The 21,603-nt window shown below is 29.5% G+C and overlaps 1 protein-coding gene across 1 annotated transcript in view; it reads right to left on the bottom strand.

The window, feature by feature from the left end:
- The window catches only part of LOC124951850 (zwei Ig domain protein zig-8-like), a 294,625-nt gene that overhangs the window by 271,297 nt on the left and 1,725 nt on the right, over positions 1-21,603 (bottom strand). The window lies entirely within an intron of this gene.

Here is a 21,603-nt window from a genome sequence, read left to right as displayed (position 1 = left end):
GAGAGAGAGAGAGAGAGAGAGAGAGAGAGAGAGAGAGAGAGAGAGAGAGAGAGTTAAATATTCTACAACAGACTGATTTGTTTTCATACAAACTTTTAATTTTGTCGTGTCACTTATCGCATTCGTATCCGCAAAAGTATGTGTACATGATTCAGTTATTTCGTGAAGAATAAAGAATACACAAAAGAAAAATGGAAAGAAGAACAGAAACTATACTAACATGAGACTTTTAAAATGTAAACTGGTAGCACTTCGTCTTGTTTGACCAGAGTACATAACTTGAATTATTTGAGTTAATGAAGGACTTCGAGGGAATCTATGTATTTTGAGTAAAGCAACGTGTCCTTCTTTTTCTTTCTTTCTTAAAAAAAGAAAAAAGAAAATAATAACAATAATAAAGGAAAAAAGAGAAAGAGAAAGAAAGAAAACGAAAATAAAATTTATTATAAAAGTAGATAAAAATAAAACGACGAAGTAAAATAAAATTAAATAAAATTATATAAAATTAATATAATTACCTAACATATATATATATATATATATATATATATATATATATATATATATATATATAATAAAGGAGGAGAAAGAGTATACGTAAGAACAAAACTAACGTAAAAAGGATAGCAAATAAATGAGAAAGCACTTTAGATTGCGAAAAAGAGGGAAAATGAGAGAAAGAGAGAGACGGAAAAAAGTAATAAGAAAAAAAAAGATAAGAAGAGGAAGAAGTAGAAGCCACTTACGAAGGTACACGTTCATTCACGCGAGCACGAGCATCCAGGTCCTTTTGTCCCGATTGCAGTAAACATATTTTTTCTTGGTGAATCGTCTCGAGTGATAGTAGAGGAAGATAGGGTGGCTTAACGTAGCCGGAAACCGTTAGGCGACGCGTAAAGGCAAAGTACTTAAACGAAAGGGCGTTACAGTGAGAAGCTCGTTGCAAGCTTTTCATTCTCAGCAAGTGCATTTAGCCTTGAAGATAAGCGTGGTATTAAATTTTTTTTTACAAAACTATATATATATATATAGAGTCTTTTTGACAATAAGACGAGTAAACACATCGTAATAATTTCAATGCTTGTAACTTAACGACATTGATGACCATCTACCGAAATGGCCCTTCTATTTCTTCTCTTCTTTTTACCTTTTATTTTTCGTTTTATCTGACATTACGACAATGGACGTGCGTCGTAAAAAGGTTCGTCGGAGTGAAAACATCTCGTATTCGAACCATGTTTCCATTGTGTTTGTGATCATCGGATTTAACGATAGATCGTTCTTCTGCTAATGTAAGATCTCAAGATGTTTATTCACGTGTTTAGATACGTGTAAGTAAGTACTTACTTACCTACTTTCTTAATATTTCTACGTTATCTATCGTTCTTACTGATTACATTGTTTTCAAGACATCCTTGTTCTAACGAACACGACTTATTGTAAGCATCTTATGTTACCTATAAGACGTGTATGCATGCTCTCATCGAAGTCGGAGAATGTATACAAATGCAGAACATATAAGAACCTGTCAGTTTCCTTCGATTCTTCGAAGCATTCACTCTCTTGTCTCTTTCAACGAGGTACTTGATTATTAAATGCTATTATAAACAAAATTAATTCTAGCATAGATAAAAGACATATTCTAGAATAATATATATATATATATATATATATATATATTATATTTCATTTATATTTGATAATATATGTATATATGAAAAATAAATGCAATTAAAAGTTTTTATTATTATTACAATATCAGATGTAAATTTATGGAAATTAATTAGTTGGAGTGGTTGGAAATAACATAGCTGTAGTTGCAACGAATAAATTTATATTAAAATTATGTGCATTGTATGTTAAAACAAAATTCATTTTTAAAATAAAATTTTATTCATAATAACCTTTAAGATTTAAATTGATTTTATAGAATTATTATTATTTTTATGAAAAATAAAAATATAATAATTATGATTATTATTAGAAATTCAATGATTTCTCTAGAAACTATGTATTTAAAATGACAAGAGATAGATTGTATCTATTCATTAGAATCTAATTCTTAGATAAGTCCATAGACTACATTTAAACGAATGGACGGATATAGGACAATGACAATCGAATCAGAAGATAGGAATATGTGCCAGGAAGAAGGATCGCACGGTAAAAGAGAGATACGCTGGTTCTATCCTGGGATTCATTATCGTAATGATTCAAGACCGTTAAAGTGAAATCGTTGGAGATGAGAGTACGCCGTGACAATTCCTTCCAAAGATTCGATTCGAATCGTTAAATAATCAGGATAGTAGGTTAGAAAAGCGAGGTCATAGTTAGGTCGATATATTCTTACTCTCGCGCACACTTATTGTGGACTAAAATATTAGGACACCTTTTGAAATTGAAGTAAATTTTTTAAGACTGTACGAAGAGAGTGTTCTGAATTATTAAGTAGATATGAAAAACTACAAATGTTTCTTCTTTATTGTGAAAGCGATTTTTATAAAACTGATTGTCTTATACGCAACATTAATCTTTTTTTCTTCTACGCGAACCTATTATTCCTCCTATAATTTTGAAATGACGTGCTTTAAAATGACGACTACGTTGTAAAGCAACATATCTGTTGATAATTATATGATTAAACGTAATCTCAGGTTTAACTAAATCTCAGGCTGTTCATTATCTCTAGTTTTGTAATGTTTTACGCCAGCAATGAATCCATCTGTAATTCTTGGCTGATTCTGATCTCAACAAAATCTCATTTTAAAGATGAAGATTTAAACGAGGAGATAGCTTTCTCGAATCTTTGAAAGAGTTTTATCTTCTTTAAAAAAAAAATCTTTTTTCTCTTTTTTTTTTTTAAATGCTGTTTTTTGTAAACAAAGAACTTTTATTTTATAAAAATAAAAGTTAAATATTATAATAAATGTTTAAATAAAAATTGAATATGCATAAAAAATAAATATTTTTATTATATACATATAAAATATATTATAATAAAAAAAAAAAAAGAAGAAAGAATATATTTAAAAGAATAAATATAGGCAATCCATATAGGCAATCTGCATTCGTTAGTGTTTTGCAAAAATTCCTATCGTTCCTTAGTGACGCATTCCATGTGTGTCACCTCGCTTGATGATTTTAACAAATCCTGCCTTCGAAAATTTGGACGCGTGACAAATAGGCTTGTGTAATCATTTTAATTATTATACATTCATTTTAATAATATAAAGTGTACGTAAAATATACGTAGAAACGAAATATAAATAATATTTAAATTAACAATCATACGATTGTTGAAACATTAAAAAGCTAATAACTCAATCCTTTAATATTAAAAAATTTCATTTTGCTTGCGTAGTCGTTAGATAAAAATTTTAAAGTTCCATGCAAGCAAATGCTATAAACAAAACAAATGCGTCGACAGCTTTGACAATTCTCTAGTTAGTCATCTTTTGTATTCCGACCAATAAATATGTCAACTCTTTTCTTTTAAACTCGTTCCAGTTTTAATCATCAAATACTTTCGATTACTTTACATTCGTTTAAAAAGTATATGGTTTACATGAAATATAATTAACTAATATTTAAACAATAGTATATTTGCTATATATAGTATAATAATATATTTGCTAATATACGCTAAAGTGTTGATTCACACATTTAGTTCAGTCTCTGTTTCATTTCCGTCCGACTGTTCAGCTAGAGTGATTTTAATTTTTATTATTTTAGCAATTTAAATGTATTTACGCGCTCATACAATTCCGTTCAGGTTCAGTTCAGTCACCAATCCGTCACATTTTCTGTTTCCAAGATCTTCCGAGATCGTCGTCAACAATAATTTTTTTAAATGACTGACTGAATTCTAATAATATCTTTTATCTATAGATAAAGGAGATTTTCGAACACTCCGCTCATCCCCACCTTTAACAGTCTCAAAGCTGACGGATTAGAATCTTCAGTATATCAATTTTGTTATCAACTTCACATACGAAAATATTACCTTTCATTTAAAAATGACATTTCAACTTGTCATTTTAATAAAATTTAATTGTGATCAATTACTTTTATTGTGAAGTAAAAGTAGTTTTTTGTTAAACTAATAGTTTTTTGTGAAATGCATTTCTGACAAAAGAAAAAAAATTTCTCTCTCTAAATCTCCGGAACCGCTTTTTGCGCGTTGAATCATTTGCAATATCGTCTCTATATATAGCTCAAATTTTTTCACAAATTTTCGACGTATTTTTACCTTTTTAGCAAAAAAAAGAGAAATATAACGAAAAAGTTCTCTATTTTTGGACTTATTTCAAATTTCAGAAAAAATGCTACGGCTAATTGTTCACAGTAAAATCTTATTAAAATGACGTCGGAAATGTCATTTTTATAAAATGAAAAATAATATTTGCACGCATGAAGTTTATAATAGTACGAAAAAGTGATTTTCCGCCAGCAAACAGTGAAAATGGAACTAATACAGTATGTCACAATCTAATAATACAAAAGAAGTTAAAGATAGATAGAACGATAGGAAATCTGCTCTCTCTTTCTTTCGCCTCTGTACCATACCATTGATAAAAAATTGCTAGTTATAATATCAGAATTCCGTCAGTTATTTAAAAAAAAACGATTTTAGAGAATTTCGGACGCAGAGAAAATATGACAGATCGATGACTGAACTGAGAATAAATGGAAATGTCTGATCGTGTACATTTAAATTGCATACAATAAAGTTAAAATCACTGTGATCGAATAATCGAAACGGAAGCTGAACTAAAATTTATGAATTGACCTTTTTTAACAGTTAGCGTAGAGACCTGAATTCTCGCAAAGTGACGAACATCTCGGAATTCAAAATTGTGTTTTGATTTTACTTTAATTTTTAAATAATAATAATAACAATATAAAAGAACAGAGTCATTCTTGGCTCTTGGGTTTCAGAACGAGCAACTTTTACATGGTGAAAAATAGATACATGTTATTATTTTCGTTATAATGTGTATCATTTTTTCTATTATATTTATTATATCCCGTCGTAAACAATACCAAACTAATGGCTGTGCTTAGATAAAATTTAGCTATATGTATAAATTCAACTAGAAACAAAAAATATGAAATTTGTACAATTAACTTGTAAATTACATTATCACATATGCAAATATTATTTTTCATTTTATAAAAACAACATTTTCGATGTCCTTTTAATAAAATTTAAAGTTATCAGTTGCCGTAGTATTTCCTCTGAAATTTGAAACATATTAGAAAATAAAGAACGTTTCCGTCATATTTGCTTATTTATCACCAAAAAGGAGAAAATCCATTGTAAACTCATGAAAAAATATTTGCTGTATATGGAATCGATGTTGCAGATGGTTCAACATACAGAAAGTGGTTCTAGAGATTTAGAGGGAAATTTTTATGTAAATGAAAGATGCATTTCACAAAAAAAAACGCTAAAGTTAAATGATCACAACCAAATTTTATTAAAATATCAGTTGAAATGTCACTTTTAAATGAAAGATATTTGTGTACGTGAAGTTGATAATGGTACTGAACTGATATATCTAAAAATCCTACTCTGTGGATTTCGAAACCGTTAAAGGTAAGGGTGAGCAGAGCAATCAAAAGACGTTATCGGAATTCCGTTAAAAAAACATCATTGACAGCATAAAATATGATGAATCGCGATTTCGGACATAAAAAATATGATGAATCGATGACTGAACTGAGATTTAACGGAAATGTGTGAATGTGTACATTTAAATTACCTACAATAATATTAAAATCATTGTCGTTGAACAATCAAAACGGAAAAAGAATGGAGATTAAATTGAAAAATATAAATTAAATTTTTTTAACTTGAAATCTTTTGTCTATATATAAAGGAGTTTTTCGATCGTTTCATTCATTCCTATTTTTTATGCTCTAGATGTTCATAGAATGGGATCTAAACAATTTTTGATAGTATATTGAATATGAATGAATATCAATAACTAAAACTGATTGAAGTGACAGAACGGAGATTGAATTGAAATGTGTGAATCGACCTTAATTGTAAAATAATTTTAATTCAATATTTCAATACATTTTATTCTGAAACTTAAAATCGTTATCTTCATGTAATGTCAACAAACATGATAGCTCGTCTGATTTTGACAAATTGGAGTAATTTTATTTTGCATTCTGACGAGTAAGCATAAAAGCTCTAACCTTCCATATGGATAAGCTTACATAATTTATACTTCTAATCATTTTATAATTATTTAAACAATATATAATGCACATTAAATATAATAAATTATTAACTGAACAATAGTTAATTTGCTTAAACATTTCATAACTTCTTACAAACGTTAATAATAAAATTATTTCAATTTAATCAAATTAATTAAATTAATTAATTGATAGACTTAAATCTCGAGCTCGACGTTGTTACCTACATATTAATGTCAATAAAAAGGGATACTCCATCAATTTTGACAGATATCGAATTAATATTCTTTGGCATTCCAATAAATGAACATCGAGAGAGAAATTCTCTCTTTTCATACGGCTAAACTTAAATAATTTATTATTTAAATATTTTATTTTATTAATTAAATTTTTTTTATAGATTTAATTTGATTTAATTTTTATCTTAAATATTTTCGATTATTTTATACTTATTCAAACAATGTATAAAGTACATATACAGAAGTAGAAAAGAAACAACCGTGGTAAGAAACTCATTTATTTATAGTTTTTTATTTTCATCTGTGTTTTTCATCCGCAGAGCAGGATGCCTTTTTTTTCAGAACATCATCGCGATCGTACGTAAAATAAAAAAATGGAGTGTTTATTGTTAAAATAAAAAGGACAAAAATCGCGTAGTAGAGTCAGTATTATTTGTCATAAATAAAAAACTCATGTATAATTTTTTATTTTTATTAATATGTTATTAAATTCATACGAGTCGCATTGTCATGGTACCATTGAGTTCTATCCAATTCGAATGAAAGTATTCATTTCTTCGATTCATAATAAAAGAAAAAAGTATTCGGTTTTCTTTATATACGTATATTTTATCTTTGCAACTAAACTATCGTATTATTCTTTTTTCTTCCTCAGATATAATCATAGATTTTTTTTTATTTAAAAAAAAAAAGAAATATGAGCTCTTCGATCGAAGTTTTTAAAAAGAAAACGGAAGGCTTTTCTGGATCATGGGACTGATATAGTTATTATGAAGTAGATGTGTTTCAGAGCCATCGTAAAACTTCTCTAAGTAGTGAGTGAATTTTTAAATTCTTCCGATCGTTTAACCATATCGAAAACAAAAGGTATGAATCATTAGGCATGTATAATTAGTTATAATTAATTTGTAGTAAAAGATTGAGTGAGAACGAGTAATTTTTCTACAAATATGTACTACTTACTCATAAAAATGCTTCTTTATTTGTTAATTTATCATATGTGTCCATTTATTTATTAAATCAGTATTGACGCACACGTGCACAATTCAGCAACTCACAGTACTTTTTCTTAAGAGCCATATATTACTAGAGAAAATATTTACCTTTAGGAATTCCTTGGACATTCGCTAAGAAAATGCATAAATAAAAAAATCACCATTGCCACCATTTTCCAAGTTTACTTAAGCATTTTTTAGTTAAGTACATAGTTCTTAAGAATGTCTTAAGTCGGATAATAAATAAATATAAAAAGTAGACTTCTAGAGAAAACGAACTATGGATTTCTCTGAAGTTTACCCTTAAGATAACAATTTGTCATTCATGAATTAGTACGGTCCTTAGAACAAGAGATCACATATGAGATTATTTAAAAATTTCAAACAAAGTACCCTGACACGCCCACGACCAATAAAGATCACTTCTTTTCTTTTTATATACTCTTTTATTATAACTCCTCTCTTTCTTTATCCCTTTTCTAATTTCATTATCGTCTTTAAAAATAGTTCATGAAAAGTCATCAGACAATCAAACTATATATTTTCGACCTCAAACAATGCAGTAAAATAATCGAGTCTTACTAGCAATATTGGTCATCCTTTCAACTTACAAGAAACACTATTTAACTGATGATAGAATCGCACAGATTTTTTTTATATTGATCAAATGTCACGAAAATATAAATTAAGGATCTTACCAAAAGCTAATATGGCAATGATCATATTGGGATATCATATAAAATGGTTGGAGGAAAAGAAGAAAAAAGAGAGAAAGAGAACGAACAATTCTATTTCAAACCATCAAATATATTGTTATAAGTTTTAAATTCACGAAATGTTTTATCGCGCATCTCCCTCACGAGTTCTCCAGAATTCATAACAAAGAAATTGCGTTCTTCCATTAATGTTGACTTACACGTGCATCATCCTTAAAGATTCATAGTACTATCTCCTAAGGGACATATAGCATTATTGAGAATATTTACTCTTGGAATATCGTTAAATACTCGCTAAGAAAGTGCATAGAAAAAAAAAAACATTGCTATCATTGCCCGAGCTTAAGCATTGTTAATTAAAGATGTACTCTTCGATAATATGCCGAGCTTGGCAATAAATGAATAGCAAAAATGGATTCCTAGACAAAACGAGTCATGAATCTGTCTAACGCTTACTTTCCAAATATCAATACCATACAATCATCAAGACAAAGGACTACACATGAAATTATTTAAACATTTTAAATGAACTATCTTGACATGTCCACGATCAATAAGCATCTTTCTTTCCCCTTTCATCCACTTTTTACTTAAATCCTCCATTTCCCTTTCCCATTCCTAATTTAATTATCGCTTTCGCAAATAGTTCGAGATAAATCATCAGTCAGTAGCTATGCACATTCCGTACTCAATAGCAAGACAACCAAGTCTTATCATCATCACTAATTATGTCTCACTTGAAGGTATCGAGTAAAGTCTAAGTCAAGCCACACATTTCATACTCAAAACAGTAAGGCAACCAATTCTTACTAACATCACTGGCTATGCCTCAATTGGAAGTATCCAGTAAAGTCTAAGTCAATATACATCTTTCGTAGTCAAAACATTAAGGCAACAGTGTCTTACTAATATTATTGGTCATCTCTCATTCCAAGATATCTAACACAATTAATTACACATAACTAACGAAACACGCATATCACAACATATGTATCTCATTACATTGCTATAAGTTCGCTTCACGAAGTGTCTTTTCTTGCGCATCTACTTCACGAATTCCACAGGATCCTTCAAAAAAATTGCCTTTCCAATTAACAGTATTTTTCAGAGAATAACCGAGAAATTCCGAGCATTGTGCCGCCGTCCTTTTTTATTGCGACCAATGAATCTACAACTCTGATGCTTAGAAAGAGACTGATATTCTCCATACAAATTGACTATCGTCACTGGTCCGATACGAGTAACACAATGTAATGCGATCTCATAATTGCGCACATACAACGCAACAATTAATTTGTGGGAACGTGGTTTGAATTTGCGAAAAACAACGTAAATACATATCCGAACCTGTCGCAACCTTTTTTCTGATTCAGCCGTTCAGCAAGAGACAGAGATATCTTTCGTAAAAGTCAATCATCGTCGCTGGCAACGATGTAAAAGGCACAATGTAACACCTAATTAAGATAGGATCTTCTTGTTTCATAAGAACTTATAATTATTTGCACTTTGAATATTTTAATTTATTTTCCTATTTTTTCTTTCGCAAAATTAGTAAAAAATTCGATAAGTTAATCATCCAAGTTCATAGACAGCATGTAATACAACAAACGTGCTTTGCATCATAATTCATAACAAACTAATTATATTACAGTATCCTATAGTATTATTCAATACGTCGATATCGATTATTTATGTCTTCTAATAAATTGTATGATTTTTTCGTATAATCAAATTAATCGTTTTTAAGAAAGAACATCCGAATTTTTAATTTCTTTTTCAATAAATATTTTGTTAAGATAAAATAAAAGTCTCAATAGAGTCATTATTATTGAAAGAAAAAAGTTGAGTAGAGTTATTGCTAAAATACTAAAAGACTTATAAATAGATTCAGCCCGTAGATCTTAATAAGTAAATTATTTTTAGCTCAGAATTTTCAGTATTTTTAGATTTTATCTTTCAGAATTTACTAATTCTCATTTCTTTGCCTTCCTTCTTTCATGCTTTCTACGTTCTTATCTGTGCGTATACTCAGATGTTAATCGTATAACTGAGAAAGTTAGTATGGGTTTAGTTTTAAGTTCCCCCATTCAACAGCTGTTATTGCGCTAGTGATTATAACCGATGTTCGGTGTATGTGCGTGCGTGTATGTATGTGTGTGTGTGTGTACTAAACCGTATGTCGGGAGAAAATAAATTTTCTCTCTAAATATCTGTTCTCCCTTAAAAGTACTTTATGTATATATATTTATAGTGGTATACAAAGTTTCTCACGTTACAAAATAGAGTAATCACATTTGATATGAAAACGATAAAATACTGGTATGTTACTAGTATAAGTATATTAAAACGTACGTATATTTTTTATCTTAGTCATATTACGCAATAATTATTAGCCCTAGTAGTCGATTAAAACTAAAATATAGGTTTTTATGTAGTGTAATAAATGATTTGCTATTTTTTTAATATAAACAGATTAGTAAGCAATTTAATTAAGAATTAAAAATGCGAAAATGTCTGTATTATCATAGTATATTACAATATACTATTAGTATAGTGTGGCATTAGAAATAGAATCGACGCATAGTCAAAAATCGATTTTTTTGAGAAAAGATATCTCTCGGCCAAAAGTATTTTTTATAAAGAGCTTAAGTATTTTCTTTTTAGTTGTGTTAGGATGATCGATTTTTTTTCATATTTTAGAATCAAGAACGATTCTAATTATTTGCTAATTAATTTTATTAATTTTTATATTAATATGCCGAATTTTATTATTACACTGTAATATTATAAATTCTGTTATTACATTATTTGAACTATGGACGTTTTTAACCAGAGACTATTTTCTTGCTTGCACGTAAGGAATTCCCGAATACAGTAATTATAGCACGAAGCAAAGAAAAGGTTATATACATGTAGTTCTTACAAGGAGTTCCTACAAAGTGTAGTTCAAGAGAGCAACTATAGATTATGCGTTATTTTCGAAGGTTCACCAGCATGTTCGAACCTTCCGTGAATGGCTTTTATAATTAATCATATGTATTTTACCATGTTGTCACTCAAAATACTCTTATGATAGTGAATATAGAGGTAAATTTGAAAAGCTGAGACAACGTAACATTTTGTTTCCGGTCCCACATTACTTCGTATACGTAAATAGAATTATTTCATATTTAGCATTTTTATTATTAAAATCGTTGTAAATTTTTAACTATTTTCTTTCGTAATGTTTAATAAAATTCATAATATTATCTAAAAAAAAAAATAAAGTTCTCTATATTATAATCACAATTAGGAAACGTATAAGATATAGATCATTGAAAGTATATTGACCCAAGGTACACATATAGCTGAAACGAGCACACAAGGAACTGTGCCAAATTCTCTTTTTGCTACTATTACGTCTTGTGGCGTAATTAAGATGATCAATTTTTCAGGTCAAGCCCTGAAGTCTTTATCAGGGATTGCCCTTAAAAACATGAATTCGATAATGAGCGATGAGTAGGAGACAGATCGATAGAATAAAATATGTTTCTACATTCTTCTGAAGATCTGATAGGTAAATAGGCTACAAAACAGTTTACCTTTCCTATGAGCGGTATAATAAATCAAGAATGGATTCTATACTCGATGATAAGCGGATAATATTTAATAAAAGTTAGGAGAGGATACAGAACGTTTGACTTATTACAGGTTTACTGACTTCTGGATGCAATTTTATAAATTTATTATCATCTTCACAAAATGCGGAACACGGATTTATGAACTAATTATCGGTCTTATGAAATGTAGAATACAAACTTATTAATTAATTACCAGCTTCGTAGAAGACAACACAAAAAACAGACTTAAGAATTAATCACAAATTTATTAACTGATTACAAAATGATAAATACTGATTAGCCTTTTTAACCGAATTTTACTAACTGCTATCTTTCTAACTTCCCATTCTTCAGACGCATCTAGCTCATCACATAAAGGAAACTTGTCAAGGAGAAAAGATTTGCTCCTTCTCCTCCCATTAGAGAAAAATTATAACGATCTGTTTGGTTTAAGATTTAAACGATGATTCTGTTAAATTATAACGATGATTCTGTTTGGTTTAAGATTTGGTTAAGGAATCTATTATATTATCAAGCGAGACATAAGATTAGAAAAATTTAACGAAATGTATTTTTATAAACAGTTATATCATCTAACTATTTATATCTTCCAAAATGTTAGGTGAGCGCATAGGTAACCTGAGTTTCGTAACGATAGTAATACTTTTTAAAATATTTTTCAGTGAAAATTAAGAAGATATCGAATTATTTTCTATTCTAAGTGGGTCCTTAAATTACGCATTCCTAATCTTGAGCGAAAAAAATATTAAGTGTGAAAAAATGAAGAAATAAACGTACGCAAGACGTAAAATAACGCGATACGGGAAAAAAATATTTGTTCGAATTAAAATCGAAAATTGTTCATTCTTTTTTTTTCTTAAATTAAATTATATTAAATTGAGATTATTATCTTTTATAATTAACATATGTACATATATATATATATGTATAATTTGTTCTTTTTCAATAATTTATGAAAATATCTTGTCGAAACGACTATTCATAAGAATAAATCGGATATTTCAAGGATTTCTTAGAGTTAAATTTCGAGTACAACAAATGTCATATATTTTCATTTTATGATATATCTTCAAATACCATTTTGTATATTAGACTTAAAAATCAGAATGCTTTAAAATTACGAAAAAGTACAATTTATTCAAATTCCAATTTTCCATTTCAATATCATATTATATATTTCAATTTTGATGATATATTGAAAATTTAATTTCTTATTGATTCTTATTTATCGATATTTATTGTGTGAAACTCTTGAGTAGGTCCCTTAAGTGTAACCTTTGGATCTATCATTTTTTTTAAATCAAGTTCAATTTAGGGACTTTGATTTCGCTGAAGTGGGACTTTTAAATGCTCACTCTTTCTTTGTTTCCTCATTCACACTCCTATTTTATCTTCCTGATTTGATATTTTTTCTGGAGAGATTGTTGAGTCCGGTTTTATTAATAAAGGGCTTTTGTAATTGGTTGATTTTTCTTTCTTTTCATTCTTCTTCTCTAAGCTCGATCCATTCATCGTCAGAATTTTGCGCTCTAGTATCGATTTAAATTTTTATATGGATATTACGGAATCTTTTCGCATTAAATATAAAAAATGTTCCCTTCTTTCATTCAAGTAAGATAGAGGAACACTCGCATGAGTATTCATGAATGCGATAGGTCTTGGACTTCGAAGTTGCAGAATCACGAAAACATGACCGATCCTGCTTAATATGGTAACTCAAGCTACCAGTATTAGACGATATCTGTTAGCAAAACTTAAAATATCTGCAATTAAAGTTAAAACCTGAATTCTCGCGAAATGATAGACATCTCTGAACTCAAAATTTTGTTATGATTTTATTTTAATTTTTAAATAATAGTAATAATATAAAAAAATCGTCGGCTTTTGGGTTTCAGAACCAACAACCTTCAGGACATAAGAACTGCATACATGATATTATTATTGTTATATGTATCATTTTTTCTACGATATACATTCTACCGTAAGTAATACCAAGCTAATAACTATACTTTAAGATTTAACTATATGTATAAGTTCAATTAGAAACAAAAAATTTGAAGTTTGTATAATTAACTTTTAAAGTACATCATCACGCATGCAAATATTATTTTTCATTTTATAAAAGTGACATTTTCGATATCATTTTAATTAATAAGATTTTGAAGTTATCAGTTGGCCGTAGTATTTTTCAGAAATTTGAAATTTGTTAGAAAATAAAGTCATATTTGCTTATTTATTACTAAAATAGTAAAAATCCCTCGCAAACTCGTAAAAAAATATTTGCTGTATATGGAATCGATGCTGTAAATAATTCAACTTGCATAAAGTAATTCTGGAGATTTAAAGAGGGAAATTTTGATGAAAATTAAAGATGCATTCCACAAAAAATGCTAGGACTAACTGATCACAAACAAATTTTATTAAAATATCAACTGAAATGTCTCTTTTAAATGAAGGATGATATTCGCGTGCGTGAAATTGATAATGGTACTAAACCGATATGTCTGAAAATTCTACTCTGTGGATTTCGAAACCGTTGAAAGTGAGAATGGGCGGAGCGATCAAAAAGCATTATCAGAATTCCATAAAAAAAACATCATTGACGACGATTTCGGATGATTTGGCTCACAGAGAAAATATGACAGATTGATTACTAAACTGAGATTTAATGAAAATGTGTGAACGTGTACATTTAAATTACATAAAATAATGTTAAAATCACTTTGGCCGAACAATCGAAACGGAAACAGAACGGAGATTGAAGAGAAATGTATAAATTGAATTTTTTTAACTTGCAATCTTTTGTCTATGTACAAGGGAGATTTTTGATCGCTTCCCTCATCTCCATCTTTTAATCCCTCTATATCCATAGAATAGGATCTGTATAATCTGACTGATAGTATATTGAAGTAATATGTGAGGATATTAATGATTGAAACTGAATTATGAGTAAAGTGACGAAACGTAAATTGAACTGACACTGTTTTGTGAATCGATCTTAAAGCTCGATATTTGAACAGAATTTCAAAGATAAACATAACAAAATGTACATCAAACATGTTTCTTTTTAATTTTTCATATAAATTTTTCATATCAACTAAAAAATTTAGAGCATACATTCTCTCTCTCTCTCTCTCTCTCTCTCTCTCTCTCTCTCTCTCTCTCTCTCTCTCTCTCTCTCTCTCTCTCTCTCTCTCTCTTCGTCCAATCCAGAAGTAATTTAATTTTAGATGATATCCAAATATTTTAATGGACAACTATATATATGTATACCCAGCTATGGCTAATTTACGTATTACATGTGAGCATGCTTACATTTGACAGATTTTCAACAGCTAAAACGGAAATGGAGTAGACATCTACGAGACAATACGGAATATCTCCGACCGATGATAATTACATCTCCCTCCCGGTGGTATTATTGTCCCTGTGGTCCATTGTCAACAGCCTCCGGACGATACAATGCCTCCCTGTCTCTATCTCCGCTGTCCATTGTCTCGTATTTTATATTGTAATTTTATGATTCTTCGACGGAACAAACGCACTATGTATATTGCATCCTACAACGACGATGACGACGACGACGACGACGAAGAGGACAACAACCACGAAACGACTTATACGAGCACGAACACTAATTGTATGTACTCAACGGCTTAACTCTTGCCATCGTAAAAAAGAATAAACTCCGTTTATTTTTCAACGGGCTAATTACGTATATTAAATGAATCTCCAGATGCAACATCACCTTCATCATCTTTTCCTCTTTTATTCTTTTCAATTTTATTAATTAGTTTTTTACATACATACGTATGTATGTAAATAAATTTTGTTATCAGTTTCAAAGAGATTATAAATTAAATATATCGTTCATCATGATGTTGAACTAACGTTAAAAGGATTTTCCGTTAAAGATTCCGTTCTTTAATTAAAATAACACGAAGCACTATCATTTTTATAAATAAACTTTATATACTCCACATTTGTCTCGTATATTAAATAAAAATAAATAAAATGAGAAGTGAAATTTGATTATTCGCATAGTCGAAATCGTTCGTAACATAACACAATATAAATTACATTTTCGTAATCATCCGGTATATCGATCCATGCAAGACGATCAAATATTTCAACGTGTGACGTGTTACTATCATTCAGGAATTTCACGCTTCAAACCATCACTACCTCCACCACCATCACTGCCATATCAACATAATCATCATAGAGTTAGTAGACAATACACATGCGCACGTACGTGCCCTTTACCAACTTCTAATCCTCTCGAAATAATGGAAAGTGTGAAATTTTGAATATAGTATGGGGTGTTTACAACATTTCAATTTAATCATGTACACGAAATTATTTTGTAATACGTTATAGATAAGAAGCAATACTTTACATAATAGTCATTTAGTTCGAAGTGATAACATTAAAGAGATAATGGAGTAGATGTACAAAGTTTTTACGAGATCATTACACGTAACATGTTTTCAATTACTAGAAATAATTGTTCTATTGTTCTTATAATATTTTCATATATAATATTATACAGAATGGGCCAAAAGTTTCTAGGTGATTTTAAAGATCAAGTACTCTTTACGCGACTTTATAGGGTAATTTTTTTCAGATCGTAAAACTGCAAGCCCTGAAAACTTTTTTAAAATTTCTCAAAAAAAGTCTCGAAGAAGAGTAATTGATGTTTAAAATTACCTAGGAACTTTGGTCCTATATAAGAAAAATATATCAACCGTTATATATTAAATATTATCTTGGAGATGGAAACAATATAGATAATAAGATAGAAATCTATGACAGATAATAATTTTAATTTAAAAGAAAGATAATATTTGTTTCTTATATATCATCTGAAAAAAATCATTTTTTCTGATAGATATAACTGCTTAATTGTAAAAATAATGATATAAAAATGATAAAAATAATTTTTCCCTTTACATCTGGGACAAAGTTCCTCGTACGTATTCTTCATGCAAACAAAAAAAGATAAAGAATTGATCCCTTCAGGAAAAGATTAAATTTCGACGAAATCAAATACAGCTTTAAGAGCTGTCATATAGCCGCGTATCCATCGTTCGTCTTTCGTGAACTGAAAAGAATGATGTGAAATGCGACTAGGCGTCGCCAAATAAAATTTGAAACTTTTTCTTTATCGTTCGCGGATAGCCGACGTGACTCTGAAATATATTCTCGCCTATTCGATTTGAGTTACACGCGTACGTGCTTATCGCTTGTACTTCGCAGAAACGAAATCTCTTTCGCCTATTCCTATATAGAAAGTTTAACGAATAAGAAGAACATACTCGCTATCTCGGTCTTCGGTACTGAAGCTGGAACAATTTGAATAATTTCATATTTCTATATTTTAAAGCTACTCGAATACGTACTGTAAGTACCATAAGTAAATTTGAGTATTTTAGACGAATATTTATATAAAAGAGATATTATTTAAGTTGAAACATAGTTAAGTTATATTAACGTTATAAAAGAATTCAGATTTAACAAAAAAAAAAAAAAAAAAAAAAAAAAAAAAAAAAAAAAAAAAAGAAAGGAAAACAAAATAAAAAAAGAAACGAAATATAAAGAAAAGGCGTTCCATTTCTTTCTAATTACTTCTATTTTTCGTTTATAAAAAATTATCCGATTGAAATGTTTCCTAAAAAAGAATAATCTCGTGATGTTATAAATATCAAAGAATACATAGAACTTCGTTAAAGTTATTCATTTCGTCGGTAAATTCGCAAGAGAAAAACGAAGTCACACGATACCATTTGCGATTCTTTCAAGGAGGCGCGGCGCCTTAACGATGACTATTTTTATACTATATACTGTCATAATCTCGGATAACAAGTTCTCGGGACTGACCTAGGACCGTCGGTATATTTCAATGTCGAGGCTAGGCAGAGGCCGTTCTCTTGAGACTTTATATCAGCTTCCTGGACAAGTTACCCTTTCTCTTCTCCTCTTCCCTACTAACATACCGCGACCAAATGTCTATTCGCACGAGATTCCTACATACATATGTATGTACATACATAGGTAAGTCTCAAACGTTGGTTGAGATTATGACGTTTCTTTATTTATCGCACTCGCCGTGTTATATACGAGACGCCTGGGAATTTATCCTAGAAAACGAGATTCTATGCTTTACGCTTTGAGCATCTTTTTCTATCTCTTTCTCTCTTTCTCTCTTTTTCTCTTTCTTCTTCTTCTTTTCGGTGTTACTTCATGTCGTATCATATATCATATAGGTCTCTCCATGTAAGTACATTTCTTTTGATTATTTGTTTATCATAAATATGTAATATCATTTCAATTTTCAATTCGTTTATATTAAAGATTTTAGTATATATATTTTTGTATACCATAACTATAAATTGTTTATCATTAATAAACAATAACAAACGATCTGTCATTATTTCTTCTGCTTTTCTTTTTTTATAGATATATTATAGAAGATATAAGTTATATAAAATCGAGCTTTATTCATCGACTTTCAGGGTTAGTCTAATCGGACTATCTAATCGAAAATCATGATAAGGGTATAACGAGTATAAACGAGCGATAAACGCGTGAGGGAGCATAACGACGTAGGTATTTGGTATACGCACGAGGTAATTACATTTGTTCGTGCATAGCTTCGCTTTAATAGTGTCCCTCGGTTGATCATTGGAACTTCGAAAATTACGTGGATAAGTACCTGACTCTATATACTGTTGTCTTCTACAAGCTCAGGGATTTGCGAATTTTCCATGATGAGCGTGAAATGTAGAAAGATGGTAAAGATAATCGATGGAGATGGACCAATAAATGTAAAAGTAGAAAGTGGGAAGGGATGAAGAAAAAGAAAGAGAGTGAGAGAGAGAGAAAGAGAGAGAGAGAGAGAGAAAGAGAGAGAAAGAGAGAGAGAGAGAGAGAAAGGTGCAAGTTAAATTTACAAAGGCTCACTTTGGTTCAAATGCGTTCAATGAAGCAAAATAGAAAAATTCGTTCGTGCGCAATAGATAGTTAACTAGTTCTTGATACTCACACATTTCGAGAAACTTCAATGTTCTGTATGCAATGTCTCTCTCCTACATTTGGATATATTCCAAAAAGAACAACGGAAACTAAATAAGTACTTACGTATCCGTTATATTACGTTGCATAATAAATTCATTTGGTATATATAATAATCAAAAATATTATTGTTAAAAAATTAAATGAAAGATGATGGAGATGAATTTAATTTATATGTGATTATAACGATTACGAATCAAACGAATTTATTATTAATCGATAAAACAAACCAATTTTTTTAAAGCAAATCATAATAAAAGTGTCGTTAATGTTTATAACAATAACAACCCATAGATAGATAGATATATATATATATATATATATATATATATGTATATTAGAGAGAACAGACACGCTTATCTCTCCAGCAAATGTACGCCGCGATCGATTTTCCCCTTTGTACATAATCACGGTCAATTGAGTTTATCTAACTAAGATAATTAACATAGAGTCGGTCGACAGTAAGATCAACGGTGTAAGACCAACAAATGTGAGCTCACATCGAAACACAGAACGCATAATCATCAGCCAAACTTCAATTACCTATAGTTCATCGGGTTTATACAACTCACCGTAGGTTTCACCTCGCTTCACCCGATGATAAGATGATTTTACGGATTTTCCTTGTTAGCAGATAGCAAACGAAAAGGCTATATCTTATAACGTCGTGTTTATAGAAAGTTCTTCCTTATGTTCCTTACTTGCCGCAAAGTACACTTTCCTCAGCGGATAGACTTTACGAAACCCCCAAAACATTTGCTCTTCTTGTATATTGTGTAATGATTTATTCAAATTTTAAAAATCAATAAGAAACAATTTTTTTAACGAACTAAACTACAAACAAATAATATATGTAATATATACATAATACATGTATTATATATATATATATATATATATATATATATATATATATATATATATATTATGTATGTATATATGTATATATGTACACTTGTATTTTTTCTTTCTTTTATATAAATTTATATGAATTATATCGTTGTATAATTATATTGTTGTATTATCACATTATTATTATAATTATTTATTGGTTGTTAAGACCACGGGGTAAATCACAAATGAAAAGTTATAATTAATAGACAAATATATTATAATCGTATTTAATACAAGTACCGTGTTTTCGATAAATGAGGCCAATTAATACACACGAAATGTCATTCATCCATTATGCCGATTTAAGAATATTTTCGATCGATGGTAATAACCGCGATTAACTCGAATTTATTAGATTCATTAATTAAGCGCGTATTTTGATCAGGATATTCATACAATTATCATTCGAAATTGTAGACACGTAACGAACGGTAATGGGCCATTTGATATATTGATTAGATCAAATTTTATTATTAGCTTTTCGCCGAGCCAACATTTGAACACACACAACCATCGAGTATGTCATCCACTTTTTCTCGTTGCACGAGAATCGACACGCATATCGTTCGTTTTTGTGAGAGAAATAAAGAGAAAGAGAGAGAGAGAGAGAGAGAGAGAGAGAGAAAGAGAGAGAGAGAGAGATAGAGAGAAAGAGAGAGTACTAAAGCTCACAGTGATATTGATCTTCTTCACGAAAACAATGCTTCTCGATCGAAGCTTCTAATTCGAAACTGACTCGTTGAAAATCAATCGGCACTCGTTAGATGCTTCAAGTGAGTCCTCTTGAATTTGACCAACACATAAACACAAAGCTACGATGGAACCTTATTTGAAAAAAAAAGGAAAAGAAAGAAAAAAAGAAAAAAAAGAAAAGAAAAAACAGAAAAAAGAATGCACAAAGTAAAGTATGACTTTTTGCAACGTTAAAATATCAAAGAAATAGATTTAATATAAGCCGTACACAGACCAAAGCGATTAATTTCATTTCTAGAACTTTTTTTAACTTTAGCGCGATGCTTAACTGTTTATATGCAAAATAAATTTCTGTTATAATTCGGCTTAACTTTACTAAATGACAAAAAAATGTGCACGGCCGTTAAATAATAAATAATGTACAATATATTAACTTAATCAATTTTTTTTACTTTTCATTTCGTCTTATTAATCGATTTAACGAATGAACGGCTCATATAATGTTCTAATATGTATCTGCATTTTATTTGTGATTAAATAGAACGTATTATATACGCGACTATATTACAATATAAATTATGCATACGAATATATTACGTTACAATATTATGTAAGTTTTCTTGTAATATCATCGGTGCAAAACAAAGCGATTCATCATTTGGGAATAATATTTAAGAATTATTGATATTCTATATAATTCGATATCATCCCTAAACGTTTTATACGGAAGTTTAATACAATCTATTTCTATTCTTTTCAAACTCACGATTACGCGAAACGAATACAATCCACGACGGAATGCAATATTGCTATGGGAAGATCGAAGCTTCAGCACGAGTAAAAAGAACCCGAACGTGCTTGTTTCCCTTACTATCTTTAAACTCCCACACATTCTACTTTCAGCTTGCTTTTTCGCCAAAGAACATCGAGTACGCCTTTTCTACGTTCTAACACGCGCTTCACAACGTCAATATAAGTTTTCGGTGCAGTCAGTTTATTTGATAACACATGTACCAATTTGTACATACAAGGATAACTTATAAATCAATAGACAAGAAATGCATTATCATTGTAAACATGTTTAATTTTCAAATATTAAATCATACAGATAACATTTGATAAAATAACAAAAAAATAAATGACAATAACATATTACTAATCG

This window comes from Vespa velutina, chromosome 9 (assembly GCF_912470025.1).
Source record: "Vespa velutina chromosome 9, iVesVel2.1, whole genome shotgun sequence".
NCBI classification, from domain to species: Eukaryota; Metazoa; Arthropoda; class Insecta; order Hymenoptera; family Vespidae; genus Vespa; species Vespa velutina.
This window is presented reverse-complemented; position numbering and strand designations above follow the sequence as displayed.